Source organism: Eschscholzia californica, unplaced genomic scaffold (assembly GCF_041429995.1).
Source record: "Eschscholzia californica isolate CP2 unplaced genomic scaffold, dmEscCali1.0.p SCAF_1, whole genome shotgun sequence".
NCBI classification, from domain to species: domain Eukaryota; kingdom Viridiplantae; phylum Streptophyta; class Magnoliopsida; order Ranunculales; family Papaveraceae; genus Eschscholzia; species Eschscholzia californica.
This window is the reverse complement of record NW_028238198.1, coordinates 43,283,295-43,300,527: the sequence shown is the minus strand read 5'-3', so window position 1 is coordinate 43,300,527 and position 17,233 is coordinate 43,283,295. Positions and strand designations below refer to the sequence as shown.

Below are 17,233 nucleotides of genomic sequence, written 5' to 3'. Positions count from 1 at the left end.
CATATTGCAACACTAAATAGGCGATAAAGATAGAGCCTAAGGGCCAAAATAATTACGAGAACTCTTCTAATCGAAGAACAGGGGAAAGTGTAAAAGGATCTACACTAAGGAGAAGTGATGATTAGACATGCTTAATAAATTGGGAATCTACATTATGTCCTATGTTCTTATAATTAAGACTTTAAACTTTTGTTTATGTAGTTTTCATTTGTTATTTTTAATTCATTTTTTTGTTATTTTTGTTATAGAGGTTGTACCTGAGAACATACAAGATGTAATGAATTTCGACAGGCTGACAAGAGAAACTGTTGCTACCGATCTTCAGGCACGAATACTTCCTCTTTCTTTCTTGCTTCCATTAATGTCATTTAAGTTCAGAATTTTGAAAAAGTAAATCGTAAAATCCAGAAAATGTTTGAGTGTAGTTGTTTTTCGAAAGAATAATCCAGAACAGAAATCTTAATCTGAAATGAAAGTTGTTTTGGTATTTTAGATTAAACTATATATGTCTTCAGTTATTCGCAGTTGTAACTGGTCGCTACATCTAAATTTTGTACGGTAAATGTTGTCCCTATCGAGCTTTAAGTTCAATCGAGCTTTGTTTGTTCAATATGTCTAAGGAGTTGAACTTGATTCTTATTTGTTATCTTTTTATGTTCAATATGTATTTCTACAACCTAATTAACATGTTAAGTTCACTCCTAGAGCAGTAGCAAGAATAATGCATCACCCATAGCGTCATGAGATGGGTATTCAATATGTTACAGATGAGGTTGTTTCCATAGGAGAGGCACCAAGTAACGAGTCATGAGTTATTTAATTTCTTTTTTTGTCCTTCCACTTTTTCTTTAGGATCATTATTGGTGCTAATATAATTGACGAAATCATTTTATGTATGTGATGAAATAAATTATTTTAATCGTAATGCTACTTTTTAATTTATATCATATGTGGTCAAATAAATGATTTTAATCGTAATGCTACTTTTTAATTTATATCGTTCTATCAAATTGACATTTTATGTTTTGTAGGAGTTATATGTTCTCTCTGTTGCTATCAACTATGATTCATCCTGGATATAGATTCCTCGCTGAGAATGCCATTTTGGTCAAAATTTGCAGAAAGCACAAAATCAACTATACGAGGCCTAATGTAACTACTTCGACTCAGAAGTGGCCACGTGTCTGTCTGCTCGTGTCTATAGCAAAGAGGAGAGTTGTGGCCGGGAGAAAGAGGCAAAGAGGAGAGTCCTAGCAAAGAGAAGGAGACGTGCGTAACAGAAAAAGAGATGGAAGAAAAGATGGTGGTTGGTGGCAAGTGATGGTGATAATAGTGGTGATGGTGATAATAGTGGTGAAGTTGAAGATCCCCATCTTCTTTTCTTAGGATTGCTTAGTAACATTGGCAAGAATTCCAAATGTCTACTTTCATGTAAAATTGAATCACATGATTAAGTGTCCAAAATCTGTTAGAGAATTAATGAAAGAAGCAATCCGCAATATGTGGTTAAATCTTCTTATATGTATTTAAATTGATTTTCTCCGTGCCGGAGGCACGGGCTATACCTAGTTTATCTACGTATAAGAAAAAAAAACTGCCTAGGACGAGGCAGGAAGTTCCCGCTCTGCCGCACGATGGGCAAGGTAGGACTTCCTGCCCTGCTGCATCCCGGCCAGGGCAGGAAGCTCCTGCCCTAGCCGCGTCCAGGCAAGGCTCGACGATCCTGCTTGCGCGTACAGGCAGGACGCTCCTGCCCTGCCGCGTCCTAGTCCGAACACTCTTGCCTGACAAGTCGCTCCTCTTCGCCCTGGTCAACCGAGGCATCTCCCCCTCTCCATGTGGAAGATCATCAAGTCCGATTGATTTAGGGATCGTAGAGTTGTAGCTGGAGACCAACTATGATCGTCGAATTACGAAGTAATTCGCGGCTAACTTTGATCGGATCCTACAATGGGTTACACATAAGAGTGTCAAATTGATCTAGGATATGACTAGTGGGAGTGATATATAACAATGGGAATGTCCCATAAACATATCTCATAGGCCTAAAAAGAAATTAGGCAAAGATAGTACAAAAAGGCCAAAAACAGAGTTTTTGGGCCTTAGCCGATTCGGGCACTACTAGGGCTCGGATTGGGCTGAAATTTTAAGGGGAGATTTCTGACATATCCAGTAGTATTCATGCAAAATTTCGTGGTGTTTGGACACCTCCTAATTAGGGAATTGAGAAAATATCATTAGATGCTATTTTCGACTATTTCCTTAAATCTTATTCTAAAGGGTATTTTAGGAAACCTTTGAGGAGGTGTATTCTCATTAGGGTTTTCTATAAACACTTTTAGGACAGAGAATAAGGTGTGGAATTTCTCTCTAAGCTTTCTTACTCTACCATATCAAGTAGAGAGGAGAAAGTGAGTTAATTCCCATTAACTATCTATCTAGTCAAGAAGAAAGGAGTTCTTCTTCCAACCACCATTGATGTGCTAGCTAAAAAACAAGGTGGGAGATCAAGTTGATTGCTCATGTCCCAAGTAGAGGAGCTACGCTTGAAGCTCTTGGTCTTCTCATAAGCAATTGGAAAGGTTCGAGGGAAAACTGGCGAATAAGGTATTTATCTTTCTAGTTTTACTTAGTATTATTATGGGCTTATGCATGTGATCCTGGGAATACTAGTGTAGACATTAGATGTCATATTTCCGCTATAAAAACTAGTAGAAGGGTGTAAAACCCAACAGTGGCGTCAGAGCCTCTTGCAATTAGCCTATCTTATCTAAGTGTTTTGAACACAAAATTTTGATTAATTTTGAATAAGATTCAAGTATTTGTCAAAAGATTTCAAAATTTGTTCTTGAAAAGAGTTTCAAAACCTAAAATTTTGATCCAAATTGGTTTGATTAAAAGAGTTGTTTTAAGTTTTTGGAAACTTGTGAAAAACAAAATTTGGAAATTTTAGAATCGTTCTAGAAGAATTTGAGATATTTTTGAAGTGGTTCAAATTTTGGAAATAGCAATTTAGAATTGCAACACAAAAAAAAAATTAGAAACTATTTGAGTTTTTAGAAACTCAATAGTTCCGGCCAGGAAGCTTCCTGGTCGGACCAGCAGCCTGGAAGACGCGTCCAGCTACTGGGTGGACGCGTCTTCCAGACGCGCCCAGCTGCTCTAGATCGCGTCTTCCAGACGCAAACAACAGCTTAACCAGGACGCATCCATCAGACGCGTCCGGTAGCTCTCGACCAGACGCGTCTGGGAGGTCCTCGGTGTCTCGGACTAGGTCCGAGACACCTAGTGCTGGTCTGGTCTAGCACCAGATGCGTCTAGGACGCGTCTGGTGCATGGACTAGCGTCCTGGCTCCGGCCAGGACGAGATCAGGCCTAAAGGCCTCGGCCCGGACATGCCGGCCCTATGGGCCGTGCCATGTCAGAGCCCTTTTTGGGCTTGGGCCGGGACTTGTCTAGGACTTGTCCCAAGCTTTTCAAGGCTTTTCGGACCACGAAAAGGGACCATCATTCGAGTGGGAGTTTTATCCAAATTTTCTCCCGATTCCAATCCAAATATTTCCGAAATTAACCCGAGCCATTCAAGACCCAAACAGAATTTCTCTTTAAAATCGGATTTTAAAATCAAACCAAGATGCACCATTAGTCTAATTCTTTGATGTAGACTTAAGGTCCGTACATGACATATGAATGTCGACAAGAGTATCTCCCGGATATACATGCATATATAATTGTTAGCCTTGAAATATATTAAATGATTGCATGTAATGTGAACGCGGAAACTAGTATAGCCATAGAATTTATTTCTTATTCTTGTTTTAAGCACAGATGGGTGCATAATGTGTAATAATTTTAATTTCAAGTTTACACGATCTGCGAATCGTTTTGAGTCTTGTAATTAGAGTTTAGAGTTTATGAGTCCATTGAAGAAACTCAAGGAAGAAATCCAAAGGCGAGTGGGAGAAATCAATGGAGGTTCAAAGATGGAGATCTAGACGAACTAAAAGGCGAAACAAGAAGCAAACCAAAGGAGATTAGATCTTCTAGGTTAGGGGCCATACTAGGATCCATATGTGTTTGATTTACTTTCTCGCGCGCATTTACTTACTTTTTACGCTTTATGTCGTGGATGTTAGTTAGGCTAATTAGTTCACTAAAACAAACGCCAGAATTTCGCTCCCACTTAACTTCATGTCTATCCTGTCCTTCCCAGTATCCTGTAACTTCACGATCTGCGCATTTACTTAATCCGTTTGAGCGCGGCCACGCATTCTCAGTTGTCACTCATCAAGTGGCCTTGAGACACTTTTGACCTAATGTGATTAGGATGACACAATCCATTCTTGCGCTCCCACTTAACTTCATGTCTATCATGTCCTTTCCAGTATCCGCCTTTATAACCTCCTTTTACGGCGCGGCGTTTAACGGAACTAAAGTCGGGCATTCTTTACATAAGATGAGTGGAGCACTCATGTTTTGAGGAATCTCTCAGATCTTGTCTTTTGAGAAGTATTTGACGTTCATCAAGAGTGATGTACTTATCATTAGAGGGTTATCCAGTGTATAAACCTTTTATACACCCACGTAGTCGAATCAAATACACTATTCCTATAGCCCATGAAACTGTGATATCCCGTCGACTCCCGTGCTAGTCTTCCTGAGTCATTGTTGTCCATGCAATGACCTGGACTAGGGATCTGACAATAAATATTCCAAGTTCACTTAATAGGGGTTCATTTATCAGATCACGTATCTGACAAACCTATTCGAAATGTTTTATTATCAATAGGCTGTCGTTTAAATACTAAACCAAATTTAGATGACTTGCGAAATAATTCTATTATTTCTGATAACGAGAGTTGTAAATCTGAGCCTCTTCCGTAAAACTCTTTTTATTCACTCAGTTTTACTTGTCGAGGTTTATTCCAAATTTACCTCATGGCTTAGATTGTGTATGAATTTCATACTATGTCTTAGGTGACAGTTTAGTTTGACTACCGTGGTAGTCAGTTTTAACCTTTGCTTATTATCAATTAATTTGAAGATTGCTATCTTCAACGTTGATAATTTCTAGTAATCTTACTAGAGTTAAGGCATTTAATTTCTTATGTAGAATTTGCAACAGTTACGGCTTAAACACTTTTAAGCCTACTTTCCTTCCATGTCTGGAAGTTTGCTACGATGACTTGTTTCAACTCTTGTACTACTTCATCCTTTAGCCTTCTAGGATATTTTAAGTAGTGATTTGGTTTTTCAATCCGAATTTGAATGTTTAAATGCTAATCATGTCCGACATGATTGACTTTATGTTTACGAACATAAATCTCTCTCTCACGCGTGCTTGCTCATCGATGTCTTTCAGACTCCGAGTGTTGCAACGCTCTTTGTCATGAGTTTTTGGATCGAAATTCTTTTAGACTTTTCCGAGTCTTAGATTTTCGGTTTCGGATCTCAAGCATCTCAGCGTACTGAGTCTTTCTAATCCTATCATCTTTCTGATCTATGCTTATAGATCTTCAGATGCCCAAAATAGCATTTTATCCTTGTGTGTGGTCCTTTTATTGAGTCAGTTTGTTACTGTTATACAACATCCTATGTTGTACTCAATGTTTTGTATGTACTCTACATATGGACCCGGAAGGTTTGTTGCTCCCACTTACCTTCTTGAGATTCGTGATTCAAGAATTTCTCCATTCCTCAAGAATCAAAACCATTTTGATTTTCTGTGAATCGAAGATTCTGACTCTTGCGTGCTTAATCCGACGATCGATTCTTCGAGCATACTTATGGACATAACTTGATTGGAAGAATCTTATTCTTCTTGTCTAGTTTCGGGAAACATGAATGTTTCCATCCTTCTCAGTTTTCTACTTTGGAAAACTAATTTAGGTCTCCCGTTGACTTAAATTATCAAGCTTCATGTCTTGATGAGATATTGATTTCATTATGATTTTGGCTTCTAACCAAAATCTAGAGTCAGTTTCCAACTCTACGCAGGTCTTTTATCTCTTCAAAAATTACCTTTATTTTTTAGTCTTTGAGATTACTTTTGACCTTAAGGGCTTTGAACTACAATTTGGTGTACTCTCAGTCGCTTGAGAGTTCTCCTGCGATCGACATTCGCTTTTGTGCGGTGGGTTTATAAGATCATATCTTTAACCTTTCCTTCTTCGAGGAGCCGCAGTTTGTTGCTCTTGGTCGAATTTAATCGTCTTGTACAAGTTTCATGATTGTTCTTCATGACTCTTCATGATTTTTCTCATGATCGAATTAATTCGACTTGTACTTTTCTCCCACTTATTCTTGTAGTACTTTTCTCCAAGAAATGCACATTACTATTAGAATACTATCATGAGCAACAAACAGTTTGTTCTCTTGATTGGTTGTGGAAGAAGCCCAAAATTTCTTTTAAAAGAAATTGCGTCAGATATTAGCTAGTTTTTGTATCCTCGTAAAACACTTTTACACAAGATTTAGCTTTTAGACGGATTTTTGGTAAATTCGTGGAAACAATCATTTCTAGAATATATCCTAAAGTATTCAGAAGACTGGCTTTAAACTCATCTTTGATCGAATCATGCATAACAATGTTCGATACTCCCACTGAAACCACCATCCGTCGGATGTGTTTCATGGAGCAGAGTTAGAAACTGTTTCTTAACTCCTTTGATGGTTATCAAGTGTTTGACTCAAGTTTTCACCATTCCAATCTAATCGGATGGCTTAATCTTTCTTGTCAAAGTGATTCATTGCTTCGGTGTGTACTTTGTTTGAACCTTTCAAACGTTCTGACTTATACTTAATGATATGTACTTTTCCAGACTTCATGAAGTTGTCAGAGTATATATTGAAGTAACTCTCGTTAGCTTCTGCAAGTAAACTTATAGGTCTGCATAATACTGTATGAGTCCTAATAGGTTACCAGTCTTATGCCCTTTTGAAAGGGTGACTTCGTCAATTAGTCCTTAAGACCAAATCGACAATGCCGAAGTTGATGAGTTTGAATCTCTTGATTTTAGCCATTATCGATGTTAACCTTCAGTTAATTTATCACTGGTTTAAAACATCAGATGTTTCTAGAAGAACAAAATGTTCTAAGCTAGATCAGTGTCTAATAGAAGCCTTCGATCCCTTTCAGCATCCTTAGCATTACTGCTTCTGCTCCCTCTTGGATCTTTACTTCTTTTAGTCAAGTATGTGATTTCCTTGAGCTTTACCGAGCCACACATCCGGTTTAAAATACCTGATGAAGGAATTTTACGATACTTGTTTTTAACTTTGTTAACAAGGATACGGAACCGGAATTCATAATTCCATTCCTTTTGTCCTCCAGGTGCTAAAGGTAGTTTCCTTTTAAATGGTCTAGCCATTGTTTGGAAACATTCACAGTAATGAGGAATACTCTTGATCATGTACTCGACAACTGTTTTTCTTTGATCAAATGTTTGTCTCACTCGACTGATCCTTTGCCCTTTTGAATCTCAAGAGCTCTTTCTTAGATTCTTTGTATCAAATCTCAAGAACCTTTCTTAGACTGGATATTCCCGTATGTTCTGCTCAATTTGTTCGTAACAACCTGAGTGACTCATCTAAGGTCTTATCTATCTTTGTTCAATCGATATTAAATTGGGTGATAAATGTATTATGTTGTCTTCCCTTAGGATGACTTTCAGATTGCCTTGGAGGTCTCGTACCTCTCCATTTATGACTTCTGTCTTCCTCAGTTTGTCTTAATGGTTATGCTAGCATCCATTACTCTTCCAAAGAGAATGTTATATGATTGCTTGCAAATGGCTTTTGACCTTCTTCGGTAGGAGTCAACATTGAGATTAGTTATTCTAGTAAGCTTTCCTTTTGAATCTGAGAACAATTCTCGTATTCATTCTTCCATTCTAGGAGGTGGATCAACACCTCCCCTAGGTGTGATTTAAAGTTGACTCATTTCTTTGTGTCATCATAAAACTACATAAAAGAAATGGCAAAGTTTTAAAACTCGTTATCGTTTTTGAAAAACATTATTTTTGAAAAACATTACTTTTCCCACATTATTCAATAAAATCGTCCCCAATTGAATAAGTGATTCCAAGACCCCAGTTCTTCAGAGTAAAGCGGACGAAGGCCCTACCCTTTGATTTCGTCGTTCCGGGTGAGCGAACTACTTCACTGATCATACCTTATGACTCTTGGTTGATAGATTTCATTAATGAATGACTAATATATCCTTTTGACTTGAGTATCCAAGACTCTCTTGCTGATCTCGTTGAGTAGAACCATTTAGACTTGTAGGCCTCTTCTATAGACCTACCCGCATTGTCCCAAGGAAGAGGTACTCTGCGAAACCCGACCCACCTTCCTCGAACAAGGGCGCAACGAGTGTCTTAATCTGGATAGGCGATTACTCAAGATTACTTTTTGGGGACTTTTACGCTAGTCTGGCGTTTGTTATAGTGAACTATTTAGCCTAACTAACATCCACGACATAAAGCGTAAATAAGTAAGTAAATGCGCGCGAGAAAATAAATCAAGCAGACATGGATCCTAGTATGGCCCCTAACCTAGAAGATCTAATCTCCTTTGGTTTTCTTCTTGTTTCGCCTTTTGGTTCGTCTTAGATCGCCATCTTTGAACCTCCATTGAATTCTCCCACTCGCCTTTGGATTCCTCCTTAAGCTTATTCAATGGACTCATAGACCCTAAACTCTAATTACAAGACTCTAACGATTCGCAGATCGTATAAACTTGAAATTAAAATTAATTACAAAACATGCACCGATCTGTGCTTAAAACAAGAATAAAGAAATAAATCTATGGCCATACTAGTTTCCCGCATTCACATCACATGCATTCATATAATATATCAAGGCTAAGAATTATATATGCATGATTATCTTGGGAGATACTTTTGTCGACATCATATGTCACATTACGGACCTTAAGTCCAAATTCGAAGAATTCGACTAATGGTGCGTTCCGGTTTTATCTTTTATGATTTCTAAAATCAACTTTTAAGAAAAACTCCGTTTTGGGTTTTGAAAGTCCGGGTCAAGTTCGGAAAAAACTTTGGGTTGATTCTTAATGATTTCATAAATCAATTTCAAGAGAAAAACCATTTTGGCCTTTCGGATGGCCCGGGTTTATTTTGGAAATATTTGGTTGGAATCGGAAGAAATTGGATAAAACTCCCACTCGAATGATGGTCCCTTTTGATGGTCTGAAAAGCCTTGAAAAAGCCCGGGACAAGCCCCGGCCCAAGCCCACAAAAGGCTCGGACAAAGGCACGTACATGACACGGCCCAAAGGGCCGGCATGTCCTGGTCGAGGCCTTTTAAGGCCTTGTCTCGTCCTGGCCGGAGCCAGGACGCTAGTCCATGCTCCAAACGCGTCTCCAAAACGTGTCTGGTGGATAGCTACTGGTCGCGTCTCAAGGACGCGTCCCAGACGCGTCTCAAGGACGCGTCCCAGACGCGACCTCTATAACTGGACCCGTCTGGTCAGACGCGACCTCTGTAACTGGACGCGTCTACCAGACGGGTCCACCAGTAGCTGGACACGTCTGCCAGACACGCCCACCAGTAGCTAGAACGCGTCTGGTCAGACGCGTCCACCAGTGCTGGGACGCGTCTGGTCAAACGTGTCCACAGCTGCTACTGGTCCGGCCAGGAAGCTTCCTGGCCGGATTTCATGAGTTTCTAAAAACTCATGTTTCCGAAAAAAAATGTTTTCTTTTGCAACTCTAAGTTGCTATTTTCCAATTTTAAAACACTTCTAAAATTCTTCCAAATCTTTTTAGAACACTTCTAAATTTTGTTTTCCAAAAGTTTCCAAAACTTAAAAATAACTCTTAACCAAACCAATTTTAGATCAAAATCTAGGTTTTTGAAACACTTTCAAGAACAAATTTTGAAAACAAGTTGACTAATTCTTGAATCCTATTCTAAATCAATCAAAATTTTATGTTTAAAATACTTTTAAACATATCAATCTAAACAAGCATAGATTGGATCAAAATCTAGGTTTTTGAAACACTTTCAATCATAAATTTTTATTTTCAATTTGAGAACTCATTGAATCCTATTCATTATAATCAAATTTTGAGTTTAAAATACTTTCAAAACACTTTACAAACTCAATTTATCAAACTATCAAGCATATCAAATATGTACTAGCTCTGACGCCACTGTTGGGTAGTATACCCTTATACTAGTGTTTATAGCGGATAACGACATCTAATGTTTAACACTAGTATCCCCAAGATTTTCATGCAAAACTAGAGATTAACTTATAAAAGATAGTAGATTACCTTAATCGCTATTTCCCTCGAATTGGTAGAATAAAGAAGACCAAGATCTCCAATCGTCGCTCCTCTACTTGGGACACCGAATAGTGTATTTAATCTCCCTCCTTGAAAGCTTGCTAGCACTCCAATGGTGGTTTGATAATAAGAAGACCTTCTTCTTGCTTGACTAGAAGATAGCTTGGGAATTAGCTCACTTTCTCCTCTCTACTTGATGCGGTAGAGTAAAAAAGCTTAGAGAGAAATTCCACACCTTATTCTCTGCCCTAAGAGTTTTTATATATAACCCTAATAAGAATCCACCTCCTTTTAGATTTCCTAAAACACCCTTTAGAATAAGATTTAGGGAAATTATCGAAATAGCAACTAGATGATATTTTCTCAATTACCTAAGGATATGACGTCCAAACCTAGCCAAAATTGGCATATTTAATTTTCATAACATAAGAAAACGTACCTCCAAAAATCAGCCCAATACGAGTCCTAGAAGTACCCGAATCGGCTTAGGCCCAAAACCCTTATTTCGGGCCTTTTTGCTATCTTTTGCCCAAATTCTATTTAGGCCTGTGAGATATGTTTATGGGACATTCCCAATGTTATATCACACTCCCACTAGTCATATCATCCGATTAAATACCCATTCTTATGTGTAACCCGATGTAGGATCCGATCGAAGTAAGCCGCGAATTACTTCGTAATTCGACGATCGTAGTTGGTTTCTACCATAAACTCTACGACCCCTGAATCAATCGGACTTGATGATCTTCTTCATAAATTGTCCTAGCCGACAAATTACTCGCTTTGCAATCTTGGTCGAAGGACATCTCCTTCAACTCCTTCACTAACAAACCTGCGCTCTAAGAGTAGTTACTCTACTCTAAACTCTATAAATAGAAGAAGCCTCACTCTTGGAAAGGACATCAGGCTCTCACTCGAAATCACTTACTCATTCTCTACTTAGCATTCCAGAAACCATTTTACTCTGATCACCTCATGTCTAGTTACTTCCACTAAAAAGCTCCAGCTAGAAGTCCCCTACCCCGACAACCTCCGATCTAACTTAGTCTAAAGAACAGGTTCCGGCTAGAAGTGTCTACTATAGCTCATCAATGCTTATTGGAGGCTTTCTGTTCCTCTTGCTAGCCTTCCCTTCCGTAACCAGAAGCCTACTCTTCCATAACCAGAAGTCTACTCTTCCTTAACCCAAAATATACTCTGACGACCAAGTAGTTCAAAAGCTATCCCGACTCCTCACTCTGTTGAACCAAGCTCCGGCCATTCTACGAGTCGTGCCACCCCCCGACGCTACAGCCACGCTGATATCATTAGTAACTCTATCTTCGTTCTATTTATCTTATTTAATTGAATTAAGTAACTGACTTGACCGTCGGAGGGTCCTTGGCCGACACCATCACCGATGCCCTTGGACTTCACGGTTATGTTTCTCTTGTGCAGATTTACCAGTACCCGTTTCCTACTCAAATGTTAGCCTACCAGTAGTCGTTTCCTACCCAAACATTAGCCTACCAGTAGTTGTTTCCTACTCGGGCGTTCGTCTACACTATTAGCAATTTATGTTCAAACTAAACTAATATTTCAAGATTATAGCTCTATGAGCAAGTTAGGGGATCACACTATTATTAACTTTCCAGTTTTTGACACTTGTAAGGAGTCAGTCTTAGATGACATGTTAGGAATGAATGATATTGTAACCAACTATGAGGCTCTAGATGCGTTTAAGGACGTCAATGACATAGTAGTTAGAAAGATAGTGGATAGCTTGTTGGATTATTTACCTAAGGAAATTACGGACTTTGACTTGGTCCCCGAGCCTATTGCCTTACCCTTAGAGTCCAGTTCGATCTTCCAGATGATCTCAGACTCGGTTATTGATCCCTTTTGGGATATTTCAGACGTCTTCCCTAGCATGTCTAAGGACTTAGTGGATGCTCTATCCAATAAGCTCGCGGATGACTTTTTACCTTCGATTGACCTCTTAGACCTTTACCTATATGTCGATCCTTTTGACGACTTCTTAGTAGGCGCCCCTAGCATTCATGCTTACTTAGTGGATCGTGCATCCACTAAGTTTGGGGATGGCTTCTTTTCGTTTTTCGTCTCACGTGCATTTCTGTGGATTGATATTTTTGTCAGACTTTTAGCATTTGTATATAGCTTTCTTTGGGTTGACCCCCAAATCTTCTGCCTTTTACTGTCCGATCGTTAGGCCGATTGAGATAGGCCCTGATGTTTGTGGGTAGCATATCTGGAAACCCTCTGCGAGATATAACTCGTGCTCTTGTGTGAAAACAAGAGAATCAAAGCCTAATTGCATAGCTCAATGAAATCGTGTATACCCGCGTTGTTAGACTTTTATATGGTCATGTATACTTTTATGCGCTTAATTCTCATTATACTTTTTGATATTTTAGGAGCATTTCTTATATGTTTTACTCGTAAGGCGTGGTTTGTTCCAAGTTTGGGGATGGCGTGAGCTTGGCATCGACTTGCAACCTATTATACATGAGTCTTGGTAGTATCATCTTTTATCTCATCCGGTTATGGTAATATCACCCCACTCTTCTCTTTAAATTGATGTGCCTCTTTATCTTTTGGTGAGTGTGTGCTTCGAACATTGAGGACAATGTTAGTTTTAAGTTTGGGGATGCGGGGATATGACCATAACCAATGCATGACCATGGTTTCAAAGACAAAAGGGTTCAAATTAGCCAAAAATTAAAAATTTTAAACATTTTGAGTAGATTTGCATGTGATTGTAGTGATAGTTTTAAGAATTTTGATGCATATGTGTCGAGTTGGTGAGTTTTGTGATTGCTAGTGGCCTTTGCATGAAAGTCGAGTCTTTGAGTGTATTTGTTGTACCATAGGAGTGACATCTTAGTGAATAAGAAACATCTCTAAGAGACCTAGAGTAGTCATTAGTGGAGACTTAACCCATGTGAGAGCTCAAAGCCTAAATTGTCCTTCGAGTGTACTCTTCTGCGCTAACTCCGAGTAGAATGAAGAGCTACTCAACCTCGTAACTATTAAAAGAGCTCATTTGATCTCGTGTGCTCAACTTCCTTAGCCACTAGGAGTGACATTAGGATAACGAATTAACCTTGCCCTTGTAGTCTATGAAACCCGATGAGAATGCTAACTAGAAGAAGATGGATACACCATCACCATCCATCATCTTATATCCGAGAATGAAGACACGAGAAGAAAGAATGAAGAATGTCAAAAGCAAGTACGAAAGGAAAGTTGATTGCAAGAATATAGTATTGTGTGATTGGTGTTTGTTTTGTTTTGTTCAGTTGTATGTGCGAAGAAAAAATGAAAAAGAAAGTGATATGAAAAAAAGAAGTAAGAAATGAATAAAAGTGGTTTAATAGTATGTTCGAGCATGTGTTAGCTCTTTTGTGTGGGAAATGTGATTGTACATGTGTGTTGATGTTTTGTATTTAAGAATAAGTATTCGAAGCAAGAAACAAATGTGGAGGTGATTGAGAGGTTCTATCAAGAAGAGGTCGACATTCTCGAGAATCCACCATAATCATCTATCTCTAGTATCCGCTAACCTTTAGAAGGCATCCTTAGAGGGTAGAATGGGTGAGAAGGGCGAGTGAGCTTCCCAACTCCATTTAGTGGTTGTTTTCTTTTAGAAGATCATTCATTCCTAAAATTTGTCCTCACCCCTTTTTATGTGTAGAGTCCATGTTAGTGATCACACTCACACATACGAGCGAACCATTCTTGAGTGATTTCATCTTTGGAGTATGTGCCCGAGAGGCCAAAGTCGAGGCGAAATGTACTAAACTAGGAAACAAGGCTTTGTTTCTTCGTAACATAGATGTTTCTCATTAGGGTATGACACCATCTCTTCTTCTAGCCTTCTTTTCCCATGTTTTCTTCAACTTTTTTTTAATATTTTCATCACCATCTCTTCTTAACTCTTTTTGTATTCTTTTAGATTTAGGTTTCTAGAGTGAGAAAGGGTTGATTTCCAGAGTTTTGGGCTAGGTTTTACTGGATATTGGTTTTTATTTTTAGAGAGATAAAGCTTCAAGAAGCTCCCATGGAGTTGCACTATTTTGGGGAAGAAGATGAAGTGGATATGGGGCAACAAGATTTCTGCTAGGGGAGCTAATATTTCACTTCTAAGGGGACCCACGTTTCTGTTGTAGGGAGATCGGCTGCACCTACTTGGTTTATCCTTCCATCGACCATAGCTTGCAATCAAATCGAAAGGGGATTCTCAAACTCTAGATATTTAATTCTCTTCTTTCATTTGCGTTAATGTACAATAACTCCATGGTTAGCTAATTATTTTGAGCCGAGGTTTAAGGATGATGTATTTCAATTAAGTTATTATATATGTATGGTTGAATGTTTGATAATAAACCAATGCTCTTTGAATTTCGATTATCGTTTCAGTTGTATTTTCATGTGTTTTGTCATGCACCTGACATAGTTAATAGATGAAATGAAGTATTCGATATCGATCGTAGTCTAAGTCAGAATTTCATGTGTCTTGTCATGCACTTCACATAGTTAGGCGACTTGACAACACCTTCGATGACTCGGGCTTAGATTTTTTATCGACACATTCGATCGGACCGTACATAGTCGTAAGATCGTCATTATGGATTCCCAGACTTCGACACCTCTCACCCAACTCTCTTACTCGACCCTATTTGAACTCGCTCTCTCGCCCGCTTACTTAGATAATCTAGTAAGTTTTACTTGTTTTCTTCTTCTATTGCCTATTCATATCAAAACCCCCCGTTATCTTGGTTTCTTCCCGTTTTGTCTAAGTAAGCTAGTGACACTTAAACCGGCATATAAGACCCTTCGTTATCCGAATCACCTTCCTATCCTTGGATCGACCCCGACTTTGCCGGGTTAATACTTGATACCTACGCTTGGGTGTGCAACCTTTCGGGTGCATCACATTATCTCCCATCTTATTGAAAAAAGATAGTATTACTTGGTTCATGATTAAATATTAGGAACTTATCCTCTTTCATAGATGAATCAAGTATTTAGGCGCTATGATGCATATTTGAAATTTCTATTTTGTAATAAATTCTAGAAGAGATAATAACTTTCATAAATGAAGTACTTTATTATTTCCATAAACTATTAAGTAACATTATAACCCATCTTATGAAAATTGTACAACTTCATTTATAGTTGAATATGAGAAACTATTCTCCTTTTATTGATGAAACTAAGTCTCTGGCCACCGACGGACATTTTAAATAGCATTCAGAAAGACAATTATATTTATCTGCAAAAAAAAATCACCAATTTAGACGAAAAGAAGTTAGTAATAGCAGTATACATGGGTGGTAGACATGTTTTTTTTTCTTTTCTATTATTATACAGAGAAAATTCTAGATCTATCTATTCGAGAGACCAGACTGAAAATCTACCCATTATAAAATAAAATGTCTAAGTATGCAGCGAAGGGATGTCTTATAAGTGTTGAAGGCCCCTTCGTTAATTTAAAGGGGAGTTTACTGCGGAAGAAGGCGCCTTTAACCCTTTATGGGTGTCTTTAAAACATTCGTACATCGAATACATATATTATGCCATTTCAAAAAAAAAATTGGTTTTGAAAATGAATAGAGGGGTGGGGAGATAGATACCATCACCAGTGATACCACTACATTGCTTCAGGCACTGCCCCACACATTCGGCTCGATCCTGGGCTGAAGTTTGTTGAATAAACATTGCCATCACAACAAATACAACCAGAAACATCACAACTGTATTTCTCATTTCAGTCGACATCTTACTCTAATAAAATTTGATTCTTAAATTTTCTTTTTTGCTTAAGCTTTTATCTTATAGGGTAATTTATAGGATTGAAGTCTAAGGAATGTTTGTGAAAGTGAGAAAATCTTTTTCAAAAAACAAAATCAAATAGATTTCCCTTATCTAAAACAAAATCAAATAGATTTTCCTTATCTAAAACAAAATCATTGGGATTTTCTCCTTTATTAATTATATTTTTACAAAAGACAATTCATTAAAAAAAGTTTGAAGATTACCTCAAAATCTTTACTGAAGTTTCTCTCTCCAAGCTTTTTCTCCAGAAAATCTTCTCCAAAAGCCACTTCAACAACCACTTGCAAACAACAAGGGTCCAACCCCTTTATATATGAGTGGCAAAGTAAATTAGACGGACCACGACGTCCAACACATTTCGCCGCCACACGGCACATCCCAACCTTTAAAGATGTTCTAGAGAAGAAACAACCGGAGGAAGCAAGACTTGGCAGAATAACTTCGCCCACCACCACGCGAGAAATCAAGACCGCCTGAAGAATATCGGTTGTCGCGCTGCCGAAACAGCTTATTTGTCGAACCGAGCTAAGAACTCGGGAGCAAAACTTCAGGTAACTCCGACGAGTATACATACACGATACTAATATATATAAGAACAAAACTGCCTAGGACGGGGCAGGAAGTTCCCGCTCTGCCGCACGACGGGCAGGGCAGGACTTTCTGCCCTGCTGCATCCCGGCCAGGGTAGGAAGCTCCTGCCCTAGCCGCGTCCAGGCAGAGATGGACGATCCTGCCTGCGTGTACAGGACGCTCCTGCCTTGCCGCATCCTAGTCCGAACACTCTTGCCCGACTAGTCACTCCTCTTCGCCCTGGTCAACCGGGGCATCTCCCCCTCGCCATGCCACATCCCGAGCATGGTCTAATGCTCTAGCACCCGTCGCTCCCTCTGGGTTATGGGTCTCCTTGACTCAAATATTCGTTGCCCTTGCGTAACTCCTTCGAGCTCATCTCAAAATGCCCGGGCATACTACATGGAGAAACAAGGTGAGACGAGGCTTCTAGGCCCGCTTCCATCATTGTAAACTACAACTACTCCCTAAGTCATCCATCGCTAACTCAAAGAGTAGGGGACAAACTGTATT

General features: G+C 38.9%; 1 long non-coding RNA gene across 1 annotated transcript; it reads right to left on the bottom strand.

Moving 5' to 3' along the window:
• Positions 1–15,402: 15,402 nt before the first annotated feature.
• LOC147567006 (uncharacterized) lies at positions 15,403–16,156 on the bottom strand. Its single transcript, XR_015237521.1, has 2 exons — positions 15,949–16,156; positions 15,403–15,587 (listed from the first exon to the last, which is right to left on the bottom strand). It is a non-coding gene; the product is annotated as an uncharacterized LOC147567006 (long non-coding RNA).
• Positions 16,157–17,233: the final 1,077 nt, after the last annotated feature.